At 42.6% G+C, this 16,383-nt stretch overlaps 1 protein-coding gene across 4 annotated transcripts in view; it reads left to right on the top strand.

Moving 5' to 3' along the window:
• The first annotated feature begins 441 nt into the window (after window positions 1-441).
• The window catches only part of ADCY2 (adenylate cyclase 2), a 300,516-nt gene continuing 284,574 nt past the window's right edge, over window positions 442-16,383 (top strand). For 2 of the 4 annotated variants that reach the window (XM_078864180.1, XM_078864181.1), the window contains exon 1: window positions 442-609. The gene's annotated coding sequence lies outside the window, so the exon portion shown is untranslated. Of the gene's footprint in view, window positions 610-695; window positions 1,096-2,276; window positions 2,331-16,383 lie in introns of those variants that run through there. The other 2 variants (XM_078864182.1, XM_078864183.1) reach the window with 2 other exon arrangements.

Raw genomic sequence — 16,383 nt, 5'->3', positions numbered from 1 at the left:
GTTAAATTCTCCCAGCTCAAGACCCGCTGCTGCGTTACTCAAGTCCAATTCCATTCAATGCTCCCGGCTCCCACGGAAAGAAACGCATCCCCTGTTTAGCCTTAGCGACTGCAGAGAAAGTGCTTTAAACCAGTGCCGATCAAGACGAGCTAAGCACTCAATGAGCTGATGTGGTCATCAATCGTCAAGCCTGGCCGCCTTTGTCTCCCAAACGCTCATGTTGTAACACACCATGCTATAACGCCCTCATTTACAGTCGAGTCGATCTAGGGGAGGCGCGACACAGGTTCTGTTACCACTTTCCACTGACATTCGTGGATGAGAATGGAACCCTGGTCGCTTTGGCTCCGTAACGCAGTGCGCGTACCACTGCACCACCGCTCTCCGTAAACACACGCACGCACACAATGAAGCGCGCACACACACACACAACACATCCATTACCAAACCCTGCCCATATCCCTGTCCCATACCCCCTCCGCCCCCACCACGCGACTCCAACCCATCCAACCAACCCAGCACCCCCACACCCCACACCGCACATCAACGCACGGGTTGAGTGTGCTCTCCAGTCCGGTCGCACTCGCCACTGAGACAAGGCACGTCGAGGTAAGTCTCGTTTGTCAACTGCTCCTCGTTGGCGGTGTTTCGTGCACAAACGCAGGGGCGCGCGCGCGCGCGCTCTCATCGCACAACACAGAGAGAGGCGAGACGAGCGAGCGAACTCCCCGGCTCGTATAAAAGGCACCTCGCCCTGCGAAGAACACGAGAGGGTGCACAGAGCCAGTGCTGTGACACTTTTACCCTCCGTCCCACCCGCGCACACACACACTCGCTCACCCACCCGCCCATCCCCGTTTGGCTGCGCGCGGGCCACTTCAACTGCAGGGTTCTCAAGCGCCGGGCAGACAACGGAGAGACCCAGACCGCAGCCGGGAGTCCGGCTCACACACGGGAGTAGGCATCAGCAGCAGTAGCACTATAGCGTGGGTGATTGTGTGGACTTGCTCTGTGCAAGCAAGAGGAGGAGGAGGGCAATTTACGTTGAGTTTAGGAGCTCACGAACATCTCGGCTGACTTTTCCCGTGAATCAAGGTGGGTTACGTGTTCTCATTCCGTTGTTTTACAGGGACGTGAATATTGACGCCCAAGATTGCTCTCGAATTTGCTGTTACGCGCAGTTTGTACACACCTGTACCAAACAACCAGTTTTCAAGTCGAATACTGTTACGATTATGTTTGCATTCCCTAGCAAATATTTAACCGCTATTACTCATTGTAAAAAAAGGTCAACGGTGCGTGGCTCCGTATGGCGGATTTTCATTAAAACGAAAAACTTAACGCAAGGAAGCTGTTAACGTTAGCAGTTGTGGCGGAGGGCAATGATGTGTGCGGTGTGTGTGGTGTGCATCACGCACCACGTGTGTGTCGTGAGGCCTCGCTGGCGTGACGTGGGCTATAAATGTCAGATTTCGGGCAGATGCGTGCAATGGGGATGCGAGAGCGAGCGTTTAACGCGATCGCGCTTTTATTTGCACCGCTTATAAACGACGCTTGCCAGTCTGATTTTCACGAGCGGCTGCATTGTATTTTTTTACATTTTAATACGCATTCATTTTAAGTTTAGCACCCGCTTATAAATGGATGATGTTGAAACAGCATTATAAAGATACAGAACCCCAAAACTGCGACCTTTTAATAAAAAACACACAAAAGAACTCGACTGCTGCTCTCGCAATGATGACTCTTTACACAAGACGGAGGGATGACTATGCTGTGTTGCAGCAACGGCGAAAAGTTGGCAAGAGCACACGTGTCTCTGTAATCCGTGGCATATCAAAGGAACGTGCTTGGCAGAGAGCGCTGATTTTAAACGAAACTCGTTTTTATTTTACCACCTAAAGCCCACTGAGCTATATCGCTCTTTTTTTCAGAAGCGACCTGGCCACAAATGAAAGCTCAACGAAGTGGCTTATCGTGCGCAGATTTATCGCAGCCGAATACTCTAAACGCGTGATGTTGATTCTAAATGTGGAGGGGAAAAACCGGAAGACACGGAGAAAAATCCACGCGACCACGTGGGGAGAGACACGCCAACTTCAAATATAGAGCAGGCGTCAGAGTCGGGATCGAACCCACAATCTCCTGTATACCAGGCGAGGGAGTTAACATCCTGACACCGTGAATAACCCCGCGAGACTGCGCCAGTCGTTCTTGTGACTTGGCAATAGGCGCGCTGACCACTGCTGCTCTGTACGTTTGAGGCAAGGCAATAATAACGGTGACACGCAAATGCGACTCTTAGATGGACATTAGCTATACCTATACAGGTAATGCAACACGTGACAGTTAGTCATAACTTAACCGCTGTTGTGATGCATAATGTATCACACGCGTGTATACCCGTGTGATATCGTATTTGGTTAAAACTTGGGTTTGCATGCTGTTGTCTATGAATAAACTCGCAGTAAGCATCCAACTTTGGCGCACAATCGATTGTGACTCGCAGATTAATTCTAAGAGCAAGGAACTGTACCGAGTCTGTTGTTTAGCATAACTCACGCAGATAATGGATGGGAAATCTTACGTATTATTTGATGTTAATAGGAAAACGTGTTTACGTACTGCTTATCCATTATCTCTCAGTTCTGGTTGTTATTGTGAAATGTTTAAATCTATAACTTATCACGATGTCTGTCTGTGACTTCAGTATTAATGTCTCTAGTTAGTGTACCTGTCATAATGAAGGAAATTGTATACTATTACAGTGCTACTGGGAAGTTTGGTATGAATTGTATTCAACTGCAGACAGTAGTAAAACATGTATACCTGTTAATTTTTACGTGTTACACTGCGATTTCAAAAAGGCACGCAAACATCAATTGATTTGAGGTTTGAGACTGTTAGACGATGTAACATTCGAACGAGTCACACGCGGACGGTAATCCGCTTGAACTATTGACTCGCAAACAATCTCTGTCACTTTATATTCAAGAGCAGCACATCTCATGTCACTTCATATTCAAGAGTGGAAGAGTTGTGCCGACAAATGAATCATTCCTCTCAATTATTAACTCCAGCATTAGCAGTGACCTCAACATTTTTTCTCTTTAAAAAATCGACATCCAAAGATGTTGCTTGATGTCATAAATAATGTCTGTGACGTGATGGCCAACGGGTGTTGGGTCTGGGCTGCGATTGGGGATGTAATTCTCGGAAACTAGATTTATTACTGATGTACAATTGTCGCGTTCTCTAACCTGTGCTCACGGATGCGCGGCATTAAATGAAGAATGACAGTGACACTGGCACGTCTCCACTTCAGTCCATGGACACGTCTCCTGCAAGAATGTCGCCTGTTCTTTGAGTCTACGGAGAAAATAACGTACATAGCTACCTGCCGAGCATGCCAGGGCATATCTGAGCAAGTGCATTCACACGTGCGTAAATCTAATTTCCGACTGCCTGTTCTATTAGATATTGGAGATAAAAACAGGACCCTGCGGGGTGGGCTGGTAGGAACGAATAACCAAAGAATATAAACATAATGTATTATTACACTTGTTAAGCCAGGAAAGCCCCACTGAGTCAAAAGGTTTTTGAAGGGTCCTGCCAAGTGTTTGCAGTAGGGGGCGATGTTGATACACGGACAGACGGACGGACGATATAATCTATTGGTGGTCTGGTCCACTTCGTTCCTACCAGTAAAATTCCCCATGCAAACGCAAGTCTCCAGTTGTACAGTAATACCCCGGTTTACGTCGGGGATGTGTTCCTCAAAGGTGCGAAGACGAATATCGAAACGACGTAAATCAAAGCGGTTTAAAGGGTAATAGGCGGAGGCAAAGGCGACGCATAACGAGAAAAGACGGATGATGATGCTGTCAGCGATGTAAGCGTAGTGTTGAGGCGACGCAAATCAGGTGGTGGTATTATTAAAGTGACGATGTATTTGCGGAACGACGTAATAGGGGGAGACGTGAATCCGAGCACTACTATACAAGAAACACTCTTGATGTGGATTCCAATAACAACATTGGAAGAGCAGTAATTATTATTATTATTGTTGAAGTGCAGCTACGACCAGCTGTGCACCTCACCCATCACAGTCATAGCACAGGGGCAGTCGTGGCCTGTGGCTGTTGAGACGACCCTGATATTGCTTGGCACGATGATCATTATCAATACTCAATGGGCGATGTCGTCAAATGAAACGTGACTAGTCTGAGGTGTACAGCTGTCTGTTTTCAGCACGGAGTGGGGGGTGGGAGTTGATCAATAAAGCCTACAGGCATTGCTATCCGAGACTTGAACGTGGTGTACGTGTGTTGAACTTCTTTCGCTCCGTACGTAGCCAACCGTGCTGATCGGAGGAGCGGACCATGTGGTATTTAATGGAAGCTAAAAACAATACTAGAAGGATATGAATTTATGGAATTGTTAGAAGTGAATAATATAGAATTGGGAGTGAATTATGTGGTAGGAGGTGAACATTCGTGAAAATATATTCGAAGATATTTATGGAAGTTACAGTCCTATGGATAGGGGAAATGCATACTGTACTGTAAATTTTGGAAGTTGAACAAAAATGTGGATTAACGTGAATAAACATATAGATTAAGTGAATTTAATTAATTTTTATATACTGCATTTATCAAAATATTTGCCCAGGTAATGCCTTGAGATGGAATAGTCGCTGAATATCGTAGGGAGGAATTAATCCAACCGTCGATTGATAATGGGTGTGGATTGTAATTGCTGTTGACTAATACTATGAATAAATAATACAAATTGGATTTGAAGGTAGGTTTAAATTGCACCTGTCTTTGAACGATAATAACGTTAATGAAAATAAATACCACTCATGCAGATGAGTAAGAATGTGAATGATAATACCATCATAACAAAGTAAATGATAATTCGAATTCTATGTTTGGAGATAATACGCAATGTTAGTAAGTAATGATAGGGGCCATTCGAACAGAGTTTAAATGACTCAAAGTGACGATAATGATTTTGCAAATATCATTCCTAATAATTGTTACGGAAATGTCTACTTTCTTCTGATTGATTGACTCTAAAGGAACCTCAGCAGTTTGTGGGATTCTTGTCGAACGGTATAAAGCATAAGCTTTTGCTTGGGGTGGTGGTGCAGTGGTTAGTGGCATTGCGCTACACACCGGATACATACCTGGGTTTCATTCCTGGCCACAACTAACGTCAGTGGCGAATAGCTAAACAGGTCACATGTCACTGGGGAAACAACAAGGTTACCGTGCGTGGTGATGGCCACACTATCCTCTTTGCGCCGTGACGGCCTTCATAGATGTTCGCGAACAGCAACTTGCACCCAAAGGCCTGTGGAGGCTATATGGGCAATCTTTGTTTTATGACATTACTCAGCCTGAAATGAGTACTTGGTGCGACAAAAAAACATCGGGAAATGACGGGGACAGGGGGGGGGCTCTGGCTCTGTGAGAGAACTGAATATCGTGTTTTTATATGGAACCCCAGAAATGCGCGTTTGCTGGACGCACTCACAATCCACCACTGTAACACTGGTCAACTAAAAAAAAATTCTGGCCTGGACTTTTGCAGCTGTTTTAGACTAATTTCAGGGTGCTGATTCCAAATCTGATCTCAAATTTGCTCTATCACATCTCATTTTATGCTATCGGCATACCCCATTTTCATTGATTTTACCCGAAATTAACTCTGTCACTTATGATTGCAAGTTGTTGCGAGTCAGTGACAGCTTTAGTGTTAAAACATGGTGCTGCATTTTTAGGATAGTTTGTTTATAATATCATTTTATGCAGATATCCACATTTATTTAATATTTTTCTTCTGCAGTTTTTATTGAAAATGCAATATTTGATATCTCAAAAACCTGATGTGATAGACAAAAACTGATGCCAGATTTGGAATCAGCACCCCAGAATTACATTAAAACCGTTGGAATACCTTATGCCAGAAAAAGTGTGTTGACCAGTGGATAACCTTGATATCGATGGGCTAGCGCATTACTGTGATCACTGCCCTGCAAACGTGCGTCGAGGGCCAAAGCTGCAGAATGAGAAGACAAAAAAGACGTTGTACTCTGAAGGGAGTTGTGATGAGCGCCGACGTCTTTTAGCAAGCACGCGTCTGTGCTTCCCAACAGGTTGGTTGTAGCGACACGAGCTTAAGGCTTTACAACTTGGGGAAATGGCTCTGCGCCAATGTTTGCTATATCATTATAGCCATTGAGTGACTGGAGAGACTGGGATCAATCCGATAGCAGTCGGTGAAAATGTATATTTAAATCTAGAGTGCTGTATTAATTGAGCATAATTCAAGTTTTACAAGTTTGTGTTGTCTCCAACCAAGTGAACTTAAAGTGGCTTTCTTTTGTTTCTCATAGAATATCTACAAAAAAATATCATCCCATAGTTGTGTTTGAGCTAAGGAAATATTTTTTCTTTTCATGTTCGGCTACATAGAGAAAATGTGGTATTTTGAAATATTGCAGTGGCACACGGTGACTTGCTGCAGCACACTACGGGCGTTGATTATTTCATGCAACAGCTGTATGTCACAAACAATTCAAAGGAATATCCGAACCCAGAAAAGTATTTAGGTAAATTCTAGACTTGAAGCTTTCGTGACTGCAAGGATTCATACTCTTAGGTTGTTTCGGTAAAGTCACGTAGGTAAAAACAAATAATAAAAATAATAGAAATAATATAAATAAAATAATAAATCATGTATTGTTTTATTTCTAAAAAAATTATATTATTATTTCTATTTTATAATTTTTTTACCTACGTGACTTTATGTTTAGGTAAAGTCTTTTTTGGGGATTCGATCGCGTAAATGTAAATGAGCCGTCCACCCACCTCCATCCAACCACAGCCGATTTTACATTTCAGCGATCTTATCCAAAAAACGAAAACATTATCGTCAATAATTTTGGTCGCGATAGCCTACGCGTTTAAAACGTGATGAGTACTTGGGTTGTTCGGGGGAAGAGCTCGTGTTCATTTCTGATAGAATGGTGTGGCGTATCGTCTGAATGTACCCTTCCCCCTGGATTTTTAGGTTTGTCCCGTTTTGTATGTTGATACGTTTTCAGAAAGCCTGATTGACGACTGCTTTCTTGTTTTCGTATACGATTGGAGACACGTTTTGATCATATAAAATACGTACAGTATAGATTTAACGCATTCATGTAGAATCGTTCATTGGTATAAGACAAGATAACTGTTACACAATATGTTTAAAACATTTTTCCAGACAAGTCTCAAGCATAAAGAAGCCCTAATGGTCTTGCGGGCACACTCACAGCTGCCAGTGGTAGCACCAATCAGCTGACATTTTTAGTTCACTTACGCGAAGTCCGTATCCAAGAAAACTACTTTATTCATGACATTTACACGCACGCGGAAATATAATTACTTTTCTAAACATTTGTTGAACATTAAATAATATGAGTCCCGATTGTGGAATGCAAAAGGATAAGTCAATCAGGATGCGATCTGATCCTGGTTCAATTCTTTACAATCCTACGATCCTATGTACAATCACTCCCATTCATCTCATCTGATAACATAAAAAAACACATTGGATCGGATCTGCTCCCAAACTTAAATTGCCCTTTTCCTTAAAATAGTCATACATTGTTAATAGCTCACTCAACATAGCACAATTAGTGGTGGATCTAAGGGGGTGGGGAATGAAGGGGGTGGGGGCAATGGGGCGATAAAGACCTTAAGACCCTGGAAATTTTAGTTGTATTGATATTTACTAGACAAAATATTTTAATTTGCTTTATTATTCATGTAGGGCTCTATTTTTAAAGCGTGATCTTTCACGGTGGACTCCTTCCCCTCGCTCCCCGCTGCTCACCCCTAAGGAAGTTTCTCGATCCACCTATGACACCGATTAAAGAAGAGACGTATTGCTGGGTTGAATAAATACACACGTAGTTCTCAGCAAAACATCTTAGGTATCAATTTAAATTATTGCAACATTTATACCTACTGTAGTTGAATGATCATGCATCACCATCACTATGGCTAGGACATATATTTGAAGACATGAATAATCTCCTGAAGTTTAGTGCATGTTTAATATTTGTCTTTGAATTCCTGCCTCAGTGGTTAGACACCAACAAAGTTTCCATGATATCATCACAGGCAATGTGACTGAAATCCATCTGGGTAGCGCTACTTTAGTGGAATGTTGGAGTGTAAAGCCACGACGTGAGACTGCTCATCAGTTGGCTACCTGAATGTCACTATCAGCCAACGTTCCACCTGGGGGGAAACAAAAACACGTGTTGTTGAACATTATCTTCATGGAATTGCTTAGTGTCGGAGTTGAAAGTGGTTTTGTGCTTTTTGGAAAAGTCAACAGTGACCGTCTTGTTGAGAGTCTGACTCCAAGCATGAGAAAGTGGAATTTGCAACATTGGCACAAGGCTATTTGAGACCAGCACGGCAACTATGCTCACTTGAACATAACCTTTTGATGGTACCGGCTTGTAGAACTAGCCTGCAGAATAGGCCAAGTAGTATGGGAAGCCTGGCTAGTACCCTACATTTCTTCACACCACATTGCTTGACCATGTAATCACTGAAAACATTTAATGTTAGTCAGTTTTATTTTATTTGGACCATAGACACACTTTTGATCACTGTGGTACTAGTTGGTACACACTCGTGATGTGGGGGATAAACCATGACATAACATTTTGGTTTTTCACTTATTTTAGGAAAATTCCCGCTAGAAATAACCCGTGTTAGTTTGACTGCTATGCCAACAACATATCTGCGTAGCAAGGGTGTGGGAAAGTGTGGCTAAGATCAGCCACCTTGCAGGGGATACTGCAGCAGCCGCGGGGAGCTGTGCAATACACACGGTGGAGTATTGTTGCTCTGCGACCATTCCAGATGGATGCTTTTGTCTCGTGACATGAATGCATTAGTGAAATTGGAATAATATTATGGAAAAGATAATAAATATATATATATTTGAAGGCTGGAAAATGTAGTCATGGGTCAACTAAGTCCATCACCCCTTGTGGATACATTTAAATAAGTACATCATATAATAACGGTTATGAAGGTCCGTTCCCAGCGTTGTAATTGGCTGGGCGCCACGTGCTGCCCAGTGTCCCGAGCGGGGATGGGACGAGGGGCCATTGGGGAGCTAGGATAGGGTGCCCGAGGTGGGGGGGCTGCGGGTAGGGGGCCCCGGGAGTTGCCACACGCGAGGGGAGCACCCGGGGGTGAGTTCGCTGGGGTGGGAGGTCGTGCAATGGACGGTATTTGCACGAGTAGGGTAATAAAATACAAGTATTATTATCATTAAACCTCTCAACCCCAGACTTGACTACGCTGGAATTTATAAGCCAGTCTACCCAAAACAAATACGTATTGAAATGTAAACTACAAAACTCCAACAGTAACGCTGTTTGCACCCTAATCAAGTTGTACGCGGTAGGGGCTTGTTTGTCAAAAGTCAGAACTATCGCAGGGCACGGTAATCCAGAAGAGGTCATTACAATTTATGTTCGTGCACTAGCAATTATACATCTGAATACGTATCTGCTGTATAGAAGTCGGTAAACGGTGCCCTTTGATCCCTCTTTAAACCACGCGCAATATACGATGGCCATATACATTTTTGTTACATTTATTTTACCAATAAAATCTATACTTTAAGTCGTCAGAAAATCAATATTCTCAGTCGTCCATCTCTGCTTCATGGTCATGGTTAGTGATCAGACTAAACTGTACAGTAATGATTTTTAGAGTTTATAAAAATGTGATATAACATGGCTTGGGTAATGATGACATCTTGATTTTAAAAAATGTTTTAATCTTTAACTAATTGGTATTAATTAAATATATTAGTGTTTAATTAAGCGTGTTAAATGAGCTAGATGTTAATAACGTATGATCATGGAATTTATTAAATGATTATTTGCAGACTAGCTTCCAGTGGCTTTAATATAAAACAAATAATGTCAACGCTGAGGTATTAACACTGTGGGTGGATGGTTTGGGCCCTTTCAAAAGCAATATTCATTCATGTTGTAACTTTAGCTTGGGTTAGTCTTGCGCCAAACATCTTGTTTGCAAGCGACACCGTGCATTTTTTAAACAAACATTTACTGCAGGTAGTAAATTTAGTCACAGTTTTGGCAAGCCAGGGCAACATTGGTGAAGAACTGCAGACAGTAACATGGGACACACGAGTTCAGAATTAAGGCAGAGTAGACTAATTGCCGGTATAATAATACTTGGAAAGTTTATTCCGTTTGTGCTGAGCATCATGGAGTATAACTTTACCGCATTAAGGGGGTTTATAATAATTTTCCACGTGAAACATAGAACAATGTTCCAGAAAAAAAGGTACTGTAGGATTTTCTTCAATAAAACATTAAAATACCGTATATGTTTATCTTAACTTCTCTTTTTTTGACAGAAACTACTACAAAGCATACTCTATTTGTACCTTTATTAAAACTAGATGAGGTTTGTGAAGAGATATTTTTGTATGTCCTGCATATATTATGAACGAGACCTGAAAAATGCAAGAGCACATGTGCAAGGAATGTATGAGGTGAGAAATGTGGAAAAAACACTTGCAAATATGCACAGTATTTATTACAGCATTGCAAATGTGCCAGACCTTTTAGAAAATAAAATAAAAACTAATAATTTTTAGATATACTGTATGTACATATGTTGAACTTCTTTCGCATCGTACATAGCCAACCGAGGTGTACGTACATATAGAGCCTTCTTGTCAAACCACTGCTGGGTCATGAGGGCCTTCCCATGCCATCTGGGTCATGGGGGGGGGATGTATTTGACCAGTTCGGGCTGGTGAAGGCAAGGAACAGACATTGTGGCGTATTGGTTTAACACGTAGGCTTTCGCGACCAATATCATCCATAACTGTTTTTTTGGGTTAGATCGTGTAAATAACCTGTATTATGGATTGTCGCATATTACAGCGTGCCCTTGGAGTAACGTAGCTGGAGGATATATATATGTGGGGCAAGGTAAATCCACCCAGATTAAAAAAAAATGTTTTGATAACTTCGCTCCAACTCAACATGTACGAGCGTGCGTATCAATTCTTCGTCTCCACGCTCCGCACAAACGTCACAGCCTGCCCTGCAATAACTCCTGTAACTGTGTCATCGGATTGTGCATTCCAGAATTGGATTGTTACTTTCCGTCGTTTCAGTGGTATTCTTTAACCTCTCTTTCACGTTGCTTTTTAAAACATTAAATTGCAAGATATAAATGGGAAACATTTTTTTTCATGGAAAGAGCGGGGTTTGGTTAAGAAAACGGATACACTGAGGCACCCCTTCCCTGAATTAGTCCTTTATTTCAAGGACACAATATCATCATCATCATGATCCATGGGCAGATAGCCCCGTAGGTGTCCACTGCACATTTCTTAATTTTTCCCCACTTTCCTCTGTCTTGTGCTAATATGCTCAAGTAGTGCCACATCTTTCTGGCATCGATCTCTTGTGATGTCATCGTCAAGCCATTCTCTGTTAGGTATTCCGCTCTTTCCGGTTTCTTCCATTTTTCCAAAGAACACACTTTTAATTCTCCTGTTGTCCATCCTACATATCTGTCCAAATCGTGCCAGTTTCCTTCTCATCACTGCCTGCATCACCAGGTTGGTCACTCTTTGGATCCAGTTTAAATGCAGTATCCTTCTGTAGCAATACATTTCCAATGCCAAAATATTATCTCTGTCAGTTTTTTCCAATGTCCAAGTCTCAAAGGCATACACAGCTGTCCTGAAAACGCATGATCTTAAGATGTTCAGTTTGGTTTTGTTGCTGATTTGCTCGCTTCTCCAGATGCCATTGAATTCTGCCATTACTCATTTTGCCTGTGCGATCCTCGCTTTTATCATTTCTGTGCAGTCGTTGTCCTATGTCAGTAGACGTACCAAGCATACATTTCTTTACATTCACAATATTGCTGCTTTCTATTATTGCATATTTCTCAATACCCACCCTTCTTTGTCCTTCCCACGTTAATCCTCAGTCCTGCAACCTTTCCTGGCTTATTCATCATATGAACAATTTTCCCTGCAGTACTACGCAGCTTTCTTCCATCAGATCTATGTCGTCCACTAATCCCAACTTATTTAGTATTTCTCATTGCACAGATTTTCCTGTGCGGTAGTCCTGAATGGCATCCATGACTCGTTTTAAGTATGTGACAAAGATGTTTGGTGATAGTGGATCTCCCTGTGTCATACCTATTCTTGTTGGGAACCATTCACCTATATCCTGTCCAAACGTTACTGCTGACTTTGACCTTTCACCTATATCCTGCAGAATCTATTTTTTCCTACTCCGTATGATCTTAATGTTGGCAATGTTATATCTTGCTTAGTCGAAGCGAATGATTTCTAGAAAGCTATGAAACAATTGTAAACGCGACTATTATTTTTGATTTCTCTACTATAAGCCTTGACATACAAAATTGTTGAACTGTGTTCCTATCTTTCCGAAACCCTGCCTGTTCAGCCAAATAATCCTCAGTGTGCGCTTTTAATCGATGTACAGTAATAGTACAACTATTAGTACCTTCCCCATGTGGCTCATTAGTGTTTGTAATTTTTACAATCATAATATACAGTCCTGTAAAGAAATTGGATTTTGCTGCACTGCTCTCTGCTGACCACTTAGCACAATAGCAGCCTACAACCTCTGATGCAGAGTGGGCATTCATCCCAAGCACTATTCGGACTCATAACTGCTTAGTTTCTAAGGTCTAAAGAGATGGAGTGCATTTCGGGTGATTGTTATTAGGCTTTGCATATATTATGAAGCTTATTCAGCAAACAAATAATCCATAATTATACATATTTTGCAGTTATTTAAATATAAAGTTAAATAAATATATGGTACATAACTGGCATAAAAAATATTAAAAGCAATTGTAGTGCTTTATTTCAAATGTGCAACAATGGTTGTCTCTCTTTCATCACCCAAAACAATTGCTTTTTGTGTTTTCCGGTTCATCCCTTTTCTATTTGATCAAGTGTGCAGGACCAAAATAATTCAAAATACGGCACCGTATTCTTAAAGATGGGGATTTTCTTGTGCAATCAACAGTGACTGAGCCGAGGCCATCAAACTCTACGCGAGACCTGGTTTGACCTTAAGTGGGCACACCAAACATGCATCCAGGTTCTCCAGCGGTGCTGGCTCATTACTCTGACAAAGGTTTTAGCCTCCGGGGTTACCCAGCTGGATCGGACAAGACAAATTTTACACCATGGCCCAAAGCACAGCACAATGATGTTTTTTTTTTTAAATTGGGGGTTTTGGACTCTGAATACATTTTTACTTATGAACCCAAAAGCTGTTTCTCGGCCAGTGGGTTTCTATTTCAGACAAACGTCGCCTGAAGTCACAATTGTCTCACTGCTCAAACGAGCATAGGATAGCAGTTATCTTTGTTGGGGGCTTCAAACCAGTGGTGAAAATTCCGCGTTTTTATGGTGGGAACCAGCCGCTGCATAGGACAATCACTGACTTCCGATAAAGTAGATACTATTTTTAGCAACCTTATGCAGTGTTGAGTTGAGTCAACTGCCATCCGAGCTTTGAATTAAAAACCAAAATGTTATTTTAAATATCCATCAGAGTGTGTGTGTGAGAGGGTAAGGTTTGAGGTCTGGTGGCTGTCGCCTCTAAGAGGTGACATTGTAGAAGCTCCGAAAGGCACAAACCCAACTTCCTCCATGGGCGATCTATGAGAACACACCAAATATCCACTGACAAACACGCGACAGAGTCGAGTTGCCGATTATTTATTTATTTATTCGCAACCTCACCTGAGGTGTCACTGTCCGAATGTCTATAAACCACGGTACAAGTTGTACACAGCCTCAATCTATTTTGTTTAAAATTGCAGACCTGTCAAAGGAAACCGATTCGAGGGTAATGGTCCAGGCAAATAGTAAACAAGCGACTGGGGTTTGCAATGAACAACACGGAAGAATGTGCAAGGTTTTCTGGGGGTTACAGGACAAAGGAGGCAACACAACTCAAATAGACAAAATCATCATTGGCCGCAGTAGAAAGTACTTGGTGAGGTTATGCCAAGATCAACACAGTCTTAATAGCTCGTGATGAAAGTCCCAGGCTCCAATGCACAGTCACGGGGCTGCAAGCTCACTGGTCTGAGACGGAGGCCGAGCAGGGAGGGCTGCACAGGTCACAGATTCGCAGGTCCATAGCACACGCCGAGCAAAGTGCAGACGCCACAAAGCTCGCAGAGTTGCGGAGGGCTTGGGCACGGAGCGAGCAGAGTTGCTGTTACAGAGTTGTGATTAATTCTAGATTTGAAGCTTTCGTGACTGCAAGGAATCATCTTCTTAGGTTTTTTCGGTAAAGTCACGTAGAAAGTAAAATAAAATAAAAACAAAAATCACGACGTTTCGGAGGCAACACAAGTCTCCGTCATCAGGTGGGACCGTCACAGCCAGATTAGCTGTATCAAGTGAGGCAATGAAGGGATTATATCTTGAATCAATTCTCACGACGTTTCGGCCACAACGCAAGCAGCCGTCCTCAGACGTTTCGGCCACAACGCAAGCAGCCGTCCTCAGACGGCTGCTTGCGTTGTGGCCGAAACGTCGTGAGAATTGTTTTATTATGTTTTATTTTTATTATTTTATTACCTCATGTATTACACTTGTCAGAGGCTAGCGAGCTGTCCTGCATAAGCCCACGGACAAAAAAGGGGACGTTTATTGCTGTTTCTCCATATCCGTGTCTCTCTGTCTTCATCTTTTTCTCTATCTTTGGTGTGTCTCCATGTATCTGTGTCTGTCTCTCTGTGCGTTGCCATGTGTGCCACCGTGCCTCTGTGTGTATGCAAGTCTGTGTGTGTGCCTGTGTCGTCGCGCCGATCATTACAAGTGCTGTACCTCCCGTGCACTTGCTTTGATTATGGCCATTTGTTTTAAATCCCAGAACCCCACGGGTATTAGACGTAATTTTTTGCAGAAAATTAGCGAGTGTTGTGACGCAGCTAAATCCCGGATAACTGTGGATAATAGGAAGAAATAAGGCCGCGGATAATACGGATTTTATTGGACTTGACACTAAAGCTGGCTGATTGGCAAGTCTCAAGAGGCCCGACCAGTATGGAAGAGTAGGCCAAATACCCTCGAGTGGAGCTCTGTAGAGCCGCCTCTCCAGAGCTTTTTCTTGCAGAGACGCTTCTGCTAGCAGTGGCATGAGCAACCAGTTGCAGGGCTCCAACTTTACCTTACACCTCTTACTTAATGTGGAGGCGTGATCGTTCTGGAAGCATTTCCCAATCAACATTTTCATTCTCCGGTGCCAGAACGTGGGAGCACACAGGAATGGATTATTGAACCTGTCTGGTTCTTTGAAAGTTGTTTTCCCATATGTATGTTGGTTTTCTGAGTGCTCTGGTTTCATCCGCAAAGCCAAGCATGATTTGGAACTGGCTGAACGTGCCAATGCAGAACCATTCTGAAATAAACAGTCTTGGAACTCAGCGAGGCTTTCCTATGTAAATAAAAGGAATTATTACCATCCGTATGCTCTTTCTCTCCAGCAAAATGCTAATAGGGCATTGAGCATTTTATTTTCCATAGCCCTGGCGACACTGTTGCCCTCTGTGTTTGGGAGATTTGAGGTTAGAGGAATGGCTATGAGATAGGGATGAGGGCAACATTTGTGGCAGTAATTAACTTAATTCAGGCAGCTTCAAACATAATTTGGTCAACGGCCATAGTGGTGTGCAGTAGCTTATAAATAACTATCCAATGGATATTCCACTGAGATATGATATTGGTGACCTGGATTTGATTCCTATCCCTGCACAAAATCAGTGGTGTGTTATCCGAACCTATCTTTTTCCTTCCCCAGGTAAAACACAACTTAAAAGGGAACCTAATGTGGTGATACAAAATCAGCACCGAGAAGACGGGCAGCCAGCTCCGTGTGGTTCTAGCCACACCACATTTCAGTCTGTCAAACTGTCCTTAAAATATCCTCATTGACACCAATCATTGCCGGTTAGTAAAAGCTATAAACCAGTGGCACCGTATCTCTGTGACACACACATTTTAACGCACATACGCGTGCACCCACCCACACTACACACATACACTTTAGTTTTCTACGTGGTTGTTTAGTAACTGCAGCTACATATCAATAACATTCCTTTCCTTTGTTAATGCTACTCCCTGCACCCCCCCCCCTTGGTGCTGTTGATCCTGCATAATGCATGGGCATAATATGCCTTTGAACCCCCCCCGCCCACCTCCTACGCATTTTCCATGAATATGCTAAATTCCTCTTCA

This window comes from Lampetra fluviatilis, chromosome 17 (assembly GCF_964198595.1).
Source record: "Lampetra fluviatilis chromosome 17, kcLamFluv1.1, whole genome shotgun sequence".
In the NCBI taxonomy this organism is placed as follows: domain Eukaryota; kingdom Metazoa; phylum Chordata; class Hyperoartia; order Petromyzontiformes; family Petromyzontidae; genus Lampetra; species Lampetra fluviatilis.
The sequence above is the reverse complement of the archived record's forward strand: the minus strand, read 5'-3'. Positions and strand labels throughout refer to the sequence as shown.